The 12,131-nt window shown below is 32.7% G+C and overlaps 1 pseudogene; it reads right to left on the minus strand.

Moving 5' to 3' along the window:
• Nucleotides 1–2,825: 2,825 nt before the first annotated feature.
• LOC146900353 (uncharacterized) lies at nt 2,826–4,685 on the minus strand (annotated as a pseudogene).
• Nucleotides 4,686–12,131: the final 7,446 nt, after the last annotated feature.

The raw sequence follows: 12,131 nt of genomic DNA on the forward strand, positions 1-12,131 counted from the left end.
GAAAATTTGTTAAAAACTCCCCCTCAATTTTAGCAACTAAAATTTTGTGCCTTTTTTTTTAGAGTATTCCAGAATTTGTTTATGGCAATTGAGTTTGATAATTTTATCAAAGAACTCCCCCTCAATTCATGCATTCAAGATTTATATGCAAAATGAGAATATAAACATAAACAACATAATTCATTAGAACATGGATTATTAGGTATCAAACCTAGCATTTCAAAACATCAAAAAGCATTGTTCATATGCGTACATGCTAGCACTAGTTTTGATCCTTGTTCAGACATAATTAAGAGCATAAACATAGAAATAAATGAAGAGTTTTTAAACATCAAAATAACATAGTAAAACAGCATAGCAGCAACAATCTATTCTTCCCTAGATCCTAGCTGTTTTCCTGGTCCTCCTAACTCATATTCCCCTAACTCCCCTAAATCATCTCCCCCTTTGTCATCATGAAAAGGGGCAGCAGCAGCAGGAGCAACAGCTGGTGGTATGGTTGGAGAAGAAGCATCAGATGATGAAGAGATGATAGGCATAAACAAGGGATACATGGGAACATGGAAGGGATTCTGTTCTGGTCTAGCCACTTCATTCTTGTCACTCATGGTGTTTTTCCACTTCCTTGACAGAGTCATTTCATAGGTCATCCAAGATAGGTAATGCAGAATTGCATTGTTTCCTTCAATTACCCTGGTTAGATCACTGCGTGTCTTGCTGCAGTCTTTCTCAACCTTAGACCTTTTAGTTGGTCTTTCATTGTTCTCAACAATCCTTTGCGCCATTGAAGGAGGCTCAGTGAATCTTGAGGGAAATGTGAGATTAGTTTGAAGAGACTTGAAAGAATCCATCTGGACAGATGAATCAAAACCTTGTGGAGCAAGGAGTTTGTCCACTGAGTTTGGTTGAAATAGAGCAGAGTACTCATGCTTTTGAGGAGATACATACAAGTTTGATGACGTTGTGATTGGGGGGTCTTTTGTGAGTTTAAACACATGATTGGGTTTATTTGTGTTCTCAAAACCAGGAGGTTGATGAACATAAACTTCCTCATTTAGGAATCCATTTAAAAAGGCACTTTTGACATCCATTTGAAATAACTTAATATTTTTATGAGATGCATATGCAAGAAGAATTCTAATTGCTTCTAACCTGGCTACCGGAGCAAAAGTTTCATCGTAATCAACACCTTCTTATACCCTTGTGCTACCAATCTAGCTTTGTTTCTAATAACTTTTCCTTCTTCATTTAGTTTATTTCTAAATACCCATCTTGTTCCAATGATGGATTGATTTTGCGGTTTTGGAACAAGATTCCATACTTCATTCTTTTCAAATTGAGAGAGTTCTTCTTCCATGGCTTTTACCCATGATTCTTCACATATTGCTTCTTGTATGTTCTTTGGTTCAATGTGAGAGATCATTGCCATGTTGACATCATTATTTATGAATGATCGTCTTGTTCTTATCTCGTCAGATGTATCTCCAATGATTTGTTCAGGAGGATGATCACCAATGGTTTTCCAGCTTCTTGGAAGAACTTGTGGAGAATGTTCTTGAAGGTCATTACCTTCTTTTTGAGAGATTTCTTCTTCATCTTCTTTGTTGATTATTAAATCATCGAAGTCATCAAAAATAACATGCATGCTAATTTCCATGGTTTGATTTTTCAAATTATAAATTCTATATCCTTTGGAATTTGTTGCATATCCCAAAAATATTCCTTTATCTGATTTTGAATCAAACTTCCCTAGATTTTCTTTATCATTTAAAATATAACAATAACATCCAAAAATGTGAAAATATGAGATGTTAGGTTTTATATTTTTCCAGAGTTCATATGGGGTTTTGTTTAGAATTTTTCTAATTGAAACCCTGTTTATGATATAGCAAGAAGTATTTATGGCTTCAGCCCAAAAATATTTTTCTACGTTGGATTCATTTAGCATTGTTCTTGCCATTTCCTGAAGCGTTCTATTTTTTCTTTCAACGACTCCATTTTGTTGTGGAGTTCTCGCACATGAGAAATTATGAAAAATTCCTTTTTCATCAAAGAAGTCTTTAAAGAATGCATTTTCAAATTCTCCTCCATGATCACTTCTTACTGAAATGATTTTGGATTCTTTTTCATTTTGAACTAAGGTACAAAAAGATTTGAATGCTTCAAACGCTTCATCTTTATGTTTTAAAAATAGAACCCAAGTATATCTGGAAAAATCATCAACAATAACAAAACCATATTGTTTTCCACTTAAACTGGTGGTTCTAACAGGACCAAATAGTTCTATGTGAAGTAGTTCAAGAGGTCTTTTGGTTGAAACAAAATCATTTGTTTTAAAACTGCTTTTAACTTGTTTACCTCTTGTACAAGCTTCACATATTCTATCTTTTTCAAAATCAATTTTTGGAAGTCCTCTTACAAGATCCAGTTTAGATATTTTTGAAATAGTTTTCATACTTATATGTCCAGCTCTTTTGTGCCAAATCCATTTATCTTTTTCAAGAGTCATAAAACAGGTTTCAGCTGGAATATCATCTAAGTATAAAGCATATAGGTTTTTCTTTCTAGATGCAGTAAAGAAAATCTTACCTGAGGATGTGTGTTTTACTATACATATGTTAGGTTTGAAAACAACTTCAAATCCACTATCACATAATTGACTTATGCTTAGTAGATTGTGTTTTAAACCTTCAACATATTGAACATCCTCAATTTTTGTAGAGTCTTTCTTACCAATAATACATTTACCTTGAATTTGTCCTTTGTCATTATTTACAAAGGTTACTGGACCTCCTTCCTTTTTTACGAAGGAGAGGAAGCATTGTTTATCCCCGGTCATGTGTCTAGAACAGCCACTGTCCAAGTACCATGGCTTTGTTCTTGCATCTTGTGAGGATCCCTGCATTTTGAGTTAGTGGTTCCTTAGGTACCCATGAAGATGTGGGTCCTTTTTGGTTAGTTTCATAAATCTCAAAGTGTTTAATCTTAAGAAAACAGTTTAATTCTAGATGACCTACTCTTTTGCAATATGAGCATTCTTTTCTTTTTAATGAAGAAGAATGTTCTTGAGAATGTTCTGAGATAGACTGTTCTATTTTATTTTCTTGTTTTCTCTTTTTATGAAAACAGACAGATTCATGATGTCCTTGTTTATTACAGAATGAACATTTTAATTTTTGCGGTATAAGACATTTTTCATAAATTTGATTAAAACCTAAACCAGATTTGTCAAACTCTGCCATTTGTGAACCTACAATTTTTTGAAATGTTTCTGTTGATTTTATAAACTGTGAAAGATCATTCCTAAGTTCTTTGACTTCTCTTTTAAGAATAAAATTTTCATTCCTAGGGTTTTCAGGAAGTTTGGTTTTTCCAAAAGCTTTTATTTTTTCAGTTGCTTGAAAATAAGAATCTTGTAGACTTTGAATGGTTTTCTTTTGATCATTATTCAAAGTTTGAAGTTTCTCTTTTTCTTCCTTTAAATCAGAAATATCTTTTTGTAAAGAGTGACATTTGTTTGTTAAAAAGTTTGAATCAAATAAAAGACTATCAAATTTATTTTCTAACTCTTTATATACTTGAGGTTGGTCAAAAAGAATTACCTCTTCGTTTTCTGAATTTGCCATTAGAACCATGTTGGCTTCGGTGTCTTCATCTTTTGGTTCTTCAAGATCATCCCATGTAAACATTGATTTTGGGTAGGGAGATTTCTTCTGAATCTTTTTGTTTAATGGACATTCATTTTTGTAATGCCCTAGTTTGTTGCATCCGAAGCAGGTTACTTGACTTTTGTCAATTTCTCCTTTTGAGTTGTCTTTCTTGTTAGGAAAGTATTTCTTTATCTGATCTCTTCTTTTCATCATTCTTTGAATCTTCTTTGTGATGAGAGCTAGTTCGTCTTCTGCTTCTCCTTGGATGTTTTCTTCTTCATTGGATTCTTTGATTTCTTCGCTTTGTGTAATGGCATCTTCTTGTTCACTTTGAGATGCTTTGAGAGCAACCATCTTTCCTTTCCTTGATGGTTTATCATCTTGAAGTAAAGTCTCATGAGCCTTTAATGTTCCAATGAGATCTTCAAGGGCTAAAGAGTTTAAGTCTTTAGCTTGTGTGATTGCAGTTACCATGGGTCTCCATGTGCTTGGAAGACATCTTAATATTTTTCTTATCCGATCATGAGTGGTATAAGTTTTTCCAAGTGATCTTAATTCATTCATAATGGATGTGAATCTGGAGTACATTTCATCAATGTTCTCATCTTCGTTCATTTCAAAGATTTCAAATTTTCTTACACCGATATCTATTCTTGTTTCTTTTACGTGACTAGTTCCTTCATGATGAATTTTTAGAGTGTCCAAAACCTTTTTTGCAGTATCACATTCGTCAACTCTTTCACTTTCTTCCATGCTTAATGTGCATGATAGAAAGAGTCGAACTTTAGAATTTAGGAGTATTTTTTCTTTATCTTCTTTTGACCATGATGCTTCTGGTGTAATTGTTTCCACCTTTGTTGTTGCATCAGTTGTCATGGGTACATGATTCCCATTTGTGATTATTTTCCACATATCCACATCTTGGGATCTGAGGAATAGTTCCATTTTTCCTTTCCAAAAATAATAGTTCTTTCCATTGAAGAATGGTGGTCTTGTGCATGATAGACCTTCTGGTATATACTTTTCTTTTGACATTGCCTTCTTCCTGAATCTTTTCCTCCAACACTTGTTAGGTGTTTTTATAGAGCCCGGGCTCTGATGCCAATTGAAGTAGCAATAAACGTCACAAGAAAGGGGGGGTTTGAATTGTGACCCTTTTAAAAATTATTCCTGAAAGTTAAGTTTAGATTTATATACTCAAGAATGTTCTTGGTGTACGTTAGTTCAACAAGATTAGAGTATATAACAATTAGTTAATCAAAAAAAGAATGTTCTGAAGAATGATTATAAGCAGAATGAGAAAAATGATGTTTAGTTAAAATATAAGATTATTTTAACAAGGACCAGAATATTCTGGAGAATGATGACAGAATGATAAAACAATGTTATATGTTGATTTTAATCTTTAGTTAAATATTTAAGCAATTGTTTTATCTTGGACCAGAATGTTCTGGAGATCAATATAGATGTGATAAAGTGTGTGTAGTGTAACTTTAAATAGAGAGAGAGAGAGAGAGAGAGAGAGAGAGAGAGAGAGAGAGAGAGAGAGAGAGAAGAATAACACAGGAGAGTTATCCTGGTTCACCAAACCCGGCTACTTCCAGTCCCCACACCTCGTGTGAGATTATCCACTATAGTTTTCTTGCTAACATAAACTTCTGACTAGCACTATAAGATCTTGATCACACCAGATCAGTCCGTTACACCTGTATTATCAACCTCAGCAGGCTTCTACAATTCTTTGCGCACTAGCAAAAGAAAGGTTGGAATTTTCTATCTCAAAACTATTAAGCCCAATAGACTTTGAGAAAAACAACACACTTTGTATAATGAGATTTGGTTGGATCAAATAAATACTCAATTCTTTGTTTGAGTTTTACAATAGCAAATTCGAAAGAGAAGATCCAAGAGATATAGTGAGAGAGCTTGGAATTTTCTTTGTTTGCGAAATGCTTTGTTTGTAGTGATGATTTTCACTTAGAGAGATATTACCTTGCAAAACTCTTGCTTATAACCTTCAAAGGCCCTTGTATTTATAGGTGAGGAGTGTCTTGGTGATCAAGGGAGAAAATAGAACTGTTGGACACCTTTTTGATAGCTGTCCAAAGTCTCAATTGATTTCTCTTTTCTTCTTTAAAATAGCCAGAACGTTCTCAGAATGTTCTGTCTGATTTGCCTGACTTTGACAGCACTGTTGCTTGCTTGCGCATGAGAAAACCAGCTGTTATGAGCTGTATAACTTGTTGCCCAATGCAGATGATGTCATTGTCCTTTGCTTTAGTGATGTCATGCTTTAATAAGTCATGTGCATTTTATTCATGAGATATTAATGGGATTTCTTTTCCAAATGGGTCGAACCCTTTTCCTAAGGCCCAAGAGACATTTATTAAATAATATTCTGCCATGCTTTCTTGCTGTGCAGACTTGTTCACTTTTGATGTACTGTTTCATTTTCATCGTATTTGCCAGAACGTTCTCAGATTGTTCTCATGAAACAAATTCTCACAAAATGAATTAGTAGATAACAAGATTAAATAAATATGATATGTTTGTAATCTTTAAAACATCAAATAAGGATTTTGTCTCAACAATTACAAAATAAAAATGATCAAAACTTAAAACGAAAACACAAAAAAAGGGACAAAAACAAGGTGAATACGAACACAGAAACTTGATAAACAACAGGAAAGACGTTACCTTTAATCACAGCCGAACACACAAACTTCAAAAACGTCAGAATCGCCGGAGATGATGATGATTTTGGAGGGGTGAAAATGGAGGAAGTTTTAGCGGGAAGAAGAAGGGTCAAGGACGTTTTTGATGTTCTGAAATGTGAAGAAGGAGGTATGGATAATGCAGGGGCAAAATGGGAAAAGCAGAAAAAAAATAAACTAAAAGTGAAAACTCAACCTTTTCCAATTCAATCAAATTAGTCTCTGAACACGTGGCTTCTTTCTTGCCACGTGTACAAGACAACACAGCATGCAGGGCGACAGATCAGCATGGTTAACGGAGCACCTGGACGGAGGGACCTTTTTGATGGACGTCTGACAAATTCAGGGACTAAGTTGATATTTCGCATAATTGAGGGACAAAGTTGGCCGACGCGTGAAAATTCAGTGACGAATTTGATGGTTCACTCTAAAAAAAACTATCAAATTATATTGAAACAGTAGGGTTAGAAAATAATTTTTCAAAAATAAAAACTGAATAAATTATATAATAATATGGTAGGTAAACTCTATATAAGGTGTCCCTAAATATGAAAAGGATACCCTACGTTCATGAGTTGATGCCACCAAAGATCTCAGTTGTCTAATAAAGATCATACATTTATATATTTTGGGTGGTTATTTTTTAAAACAAAATCTAACCGCTGTAATAATTGGTAGACTGCATGACACATGTAGGTCCATCTGAATTTGCATGTCTAACCGTATTTTAGTAAAGGTATAATTGTTTCTTCTTTTTTGTTGAGGAAAAAGTAAAAGTATAGGTTTTTTTTGAAGAATAGTAAAAGTATAGTTAAAACGTGATAAAAACAACAAAGCATATTAACCAGGTATTTGTCGCAAGTTATTTGTTCACTAAACAAATTATGATTGTGTGTATCCGAGAACGTTTAGATATAACGACATATGTCTCTTTAAATTTAAGTAAGATCTGATATTTGAATATGAACTAGGGAATTCAACAAGCCTAAAATTCATATAAAAAGTTTATCATTCATTTGAGTCTCACAAAACTCAAATGATTAATCTATACAATTGAATGCAAATAATATTTGGTTTAAAAAAAAACACAATGGATTATGTGTAGGGGGGAGAGAATCAGATGCATTGGAATCAATATTGGTATAGATATACTTTTGATAATTCTTATACGGTTTATCTATATGTATTTAGTACATTATTATTTTATCGTTTTTTTAAAGAAATAAATAATGATTATATTATTTTTTTTGAAAAGAAATAAATACTGATTATGAAAGTGCATATTATATGAATGTATTAATCATTTAAAGTAATTTTATATACATGATTACCAAAAATATACATGACCACCAATTATTTCAAGTAATATATAATATTATGTGTTGGTATGATTAGGTTCGAGCTGGTTAGATTTGTGCTACTGTTCCACCTGTTCTCCGTCTTTGAATTTGGCATCGGGATTTTGGTGGGCCGAGTTTGGATAAGTTTAGGTGTCTACTCAGATGGGTATTGAGTTGAGGGGTGCCTTTTGATTTGTGTCGGGAGCCTGGTGGGCCAATCGCTTTTGATTCGAGATTGGGAGCTAGTTTTTTTGACGCATGTTCTCTTAGGCTTTTGATGTCTCCTTCGGCTTATCGGATGTTGAGTGGTGGACGTATCTGATCGTTTGAATCAATATATCGTCGTCGGCTGCTTTCTCTGTTGGTGGTGTTTGAAAAATTGATTGTTGTTGATTTTTCATTAAGTGTTTTGGTGTATTTTTATTTTCTTTTTGGTGTAATACTTGGGATTTAATCCCTTTTTATATATAATATATTTTGCCATTCAAAAAAAAATATAATATTAATCACTCTATACCCTTCAAAAGAAAAATTGTGTACGCCTAGGTTTGGTTCAAGCAACCATTGGAGGGCCTACGCCACAAAGAAGGAGGAACTTTTTCCACCCAAAAAGTATTTTTAAACATTGAATAAAATAGTTTTTTGCATGAAGTGCTTAATAAGCTTCAATTCCTATGTAAAACAATTTTTAACAAGACTTGCCTACATTTCATTCAAACTTCGGATTATCAAGAGTGTTTTCTCCTGAGAACCGAAGGTTAACACACAAAAAAGAAAATACATCGGGATAAAATTGTTTATTTTTTATTCTCCGAGTGTGTATATTTCTTGACAAAAACACAATTTTTTTTTCCAACTGAATGTGTATTTTTTTTTTTTAATCATGTACAACTTTTAAGAACTTTGGAGTGGGTAAAATTGCTCTCAATATCAAGATACAAATTAAATGGTTGTCTTGTTATTAATTATTATTTCTTTAACAATTTAGACCGAGAATATGATGCTCCGTTTTAAAGTAGAGAATATTATATGATTCAATGAACATTTATAAAGAGATTTATCTTTATCTCTTTTCAATGACATCAACGAGACTCTGCGACATTGTTGTGTACACATATTTTTAAGTATAATTTTCCTTTCTAGGCAACCTCAATATTGATAAAGATCATCTATTTGTATTTGTATGGTCTTAAAAGGGAGGAAGGGAGTGATCTACATAAATCTCCTCAAACAAAAACATATTACAGCAATGTATATGTTGAGGTTGGTCAAAATCACATTGTACCACTGTAATTTTAACAAAATTAATATGCTAAGATAAATTTGTCAAATTCACTATCAATCCAAACATACACTCAAAAAGACTATTAACTTTTATGCTAAGAAAAGAAACTTACAAATATTAGGCCAATTAGAGGATTTAAAATCTAGTGAAATTTTCACGTTAGAAAAGAAAAAAGTGTACCACGAAATCTATGGCTTTAGGTACAAGGAACCAATGACATGCCATGAAATATAAATAATGGTCTGATTAGGATAGCATAAATATTTGGTGCGTCCTTGCTTGTAGAGCCTCGTCCCAATTCCACCTTTGTCTTCTTTCCTTGTTCATCATGATTGGTACTATCATCTTCTTACACGGGTCCCTTTAGTTTGGACCAGTATATGTTTTGGTCCAACTTGAACCAATGAAATTACCCGGTATCATAGGTTGTGTTTCAGTTGTCCCATACCATACACCCTATAAGCCAACAACACACTAGCAAACTCTTTTCTTCATTTAATTTACAAAGTTATTATTTATTAATTATTTTATTTATACATTAAAAATCAATTAAAATTAAATAACTTCCTCCATCTTCACCACAACACTACCAATAGATTCATCACAATCCATCGTCAACACCCTTAAAACTCAACCCAAGTCTAAAATTAGAACACCATCCTCAAAAGGTAGTTATTGGATTCACTAAGTGCTCTTGTTGTTTGTCAAACTCATCAGTTTTCATCACCAATATTCTACTTAACGAAGAAAAAAGTCAAGAACTTACCCATAAAGTCCCAAAAAATCTTCACATCAAACTTCATTAAACTCATATCTGTTTGTAGCAAACATCACAAGCAAGGGAAAGTTGATGTGGAAAACGAAATTGTTGAATGACGATGAGAGAATAGGCAAAGGTAGTGGCCAAAGCTATACTTGGAAGCCATAGATTCAATTTTTTTAGTAAAAACTCATATTTGAAATTGCTTCATGCAAAGCTCATATCTTTCTTATTTCTATTTGTTGCAGAATTAAATGTAAGAAATCTATAAAACCCAAATCTGTAATTTCTTGTCCTGAAGCCATGGTTTTGAATTTTTTTATGGTTATCGAACCATGATTCCAAAACAATAGCGCTTGCTATGAAGAGAATGGATAAAATTTGATTCATGAAAGATTCACTAAAAACAGAGTTGTGGTGAAGTTTAGTTGCAAGTGTAAACAAATTAGTTGTGATGATGATATAACGTGATGGTGGTGATGAAGATTTGAAGATGAAGATGACGAATGTGTATGTGGTTGTTGAAGATGAAGATTTGACGAAGAATTTTTTTTAATTAATATTGATATTGTAATACATAAATAAGATAAAAATATGACAACAGTACTATTGTGCGGACCGTCTTAGAATAGGCTTGGATTGTATCTAACTTGGACATCAGGTAGTGGACAAACAATCACAACTGTGTATATTAACTAATATTATATCAAAGGCCAGAATTCAACTGGTCCAAGTTGAACCCCAACATCCACTGGTCCAAACTAAAATTAACCCTTCTTACACTCGACTACGTTTTTTAACATTAACATAAATTTGACCCCACATATGCCCTATGATCTTGCACATGTTGATGAAAGCCTGTATATGAAAATGACATGCTTTTTTCTTTGTTGGGTTCACAAATATATTTGAGTGGGACTAAGCTAGATATTAGAATACTTTCGTGGGGATATGTTATATAAATGTTGATGCTATGGGCTATAGCTAGTCCTACACTATGAATGTGTTAAAGTAAAAAAGTTTGGTAAATTGGCAATTTATCTTTAACGCTTTGAGGATTAGTCCTACGCATTCTAAGTAAATTTTGGTTAAATTAACGTTTAGTCTATTAACTTAATTTCGGGGACTTTTTTTGTCCCAAGCAATAAAGAAAATGCCATATTGATCCTTTAATATTATTAAGTTATGTTATGTTGTTAGCCTTTTCCATTCAAATTACTTAAACAACGCCAATTTTTGCATACATGTTATGTGTCAGCAGATGTTAAGTATTGATCAACCTTCTTAACAAATAAATCTTTTGCCCCATCATTTTTGGAAGGAGATAAATGTAAATATTTTTGTGAGCATTCTTTGAGCCTGAAGATTTTCTCTGCCTTGGACCGGAGCGTTATCCCTCACCCTAATTTTTTTTATCAAAAAAAAAAAAACAAAAAAAACGTCCAACATGTGAACTTCATCCTTATCCTCCCTTCCAAGATCTTCAAATATTGGAGTTTTGTGGATCAAACGCTATTTCGGATCTCATAGCTCAAAACCATTTGTGAGTTGAATCTCATATCTTCAAATAATACTGATGGAGATTTGTGCAACAAGGATTATATCATGGACCTCCTTAATACTCCTTCAATGTTCCAACTCATCCCTCAGCTACACTTTCACTTTCCGAGACATAAATGGAAACATTGCTACATATCACAATCTGTGGATACATAAACTAAGGGTATGTTTTGGAGTTTAGAATGGAAAGGGGGCTTTGGAGATAAAGAAGGAGGGATGGCCCCCCAAACATGGCTTACTTTTTCCTAATATGGATGAAATCTAAATGTAGTTAAGGATGATATTAGAGAGTTTTGGAAGGTTTAGATAAATTGTTCAAATCATTTCTATGTCGTTATATAATACTCTAAGAATTAGAAATATATTAATCATAATCATTCTTTCAAATAAGGTGAATTTTTCTATCTATTATCATCTTCTCTCCTCCCCACAGTGACGGATCCAGAAATTTTAATAAGTGGGGTCAAGTTATATCATAAAAATTTATATAAAACTTTATAAACGCGTAAGCGTGCGAAAATTATATAAAACTTTATAACGCGTAGTGTCAGTCACAACTTTTTTCAACAAATATAAGAATAGTTTATATTATAATAGTAGTTGTATGGTCTTGCCAACGATATGCTCTGAGATAATTGGTTAAAAATTTCATAAAAGAAAATTTTATCTTAAAAATAAGCATTATTTGTATCGATATAATAATTATAACTTTTTATAAAAATAAAAAAAATAAAAAACTATTTCTTTTGATTTATTAACTAGTGCTCTTAGAACACTCATTAGGATCCTTCTTAGTTTTGTAATTTTTATAGTATAATAAAT

This window comes from Medicago sativa, chromosome 8 (genome assembly GCF_051527215.1).
Source record: "Medicago sativa cultivar Bolivia chromosome 8, Bolivia_mono, whole genome shotgun sequence".
Lineage (NCBI taxonomy): Eukaryota > Viridiplantae > Streptophyta > Magnoliopsida > Fabales > Fabaceae > Medicago > Medicago sativa.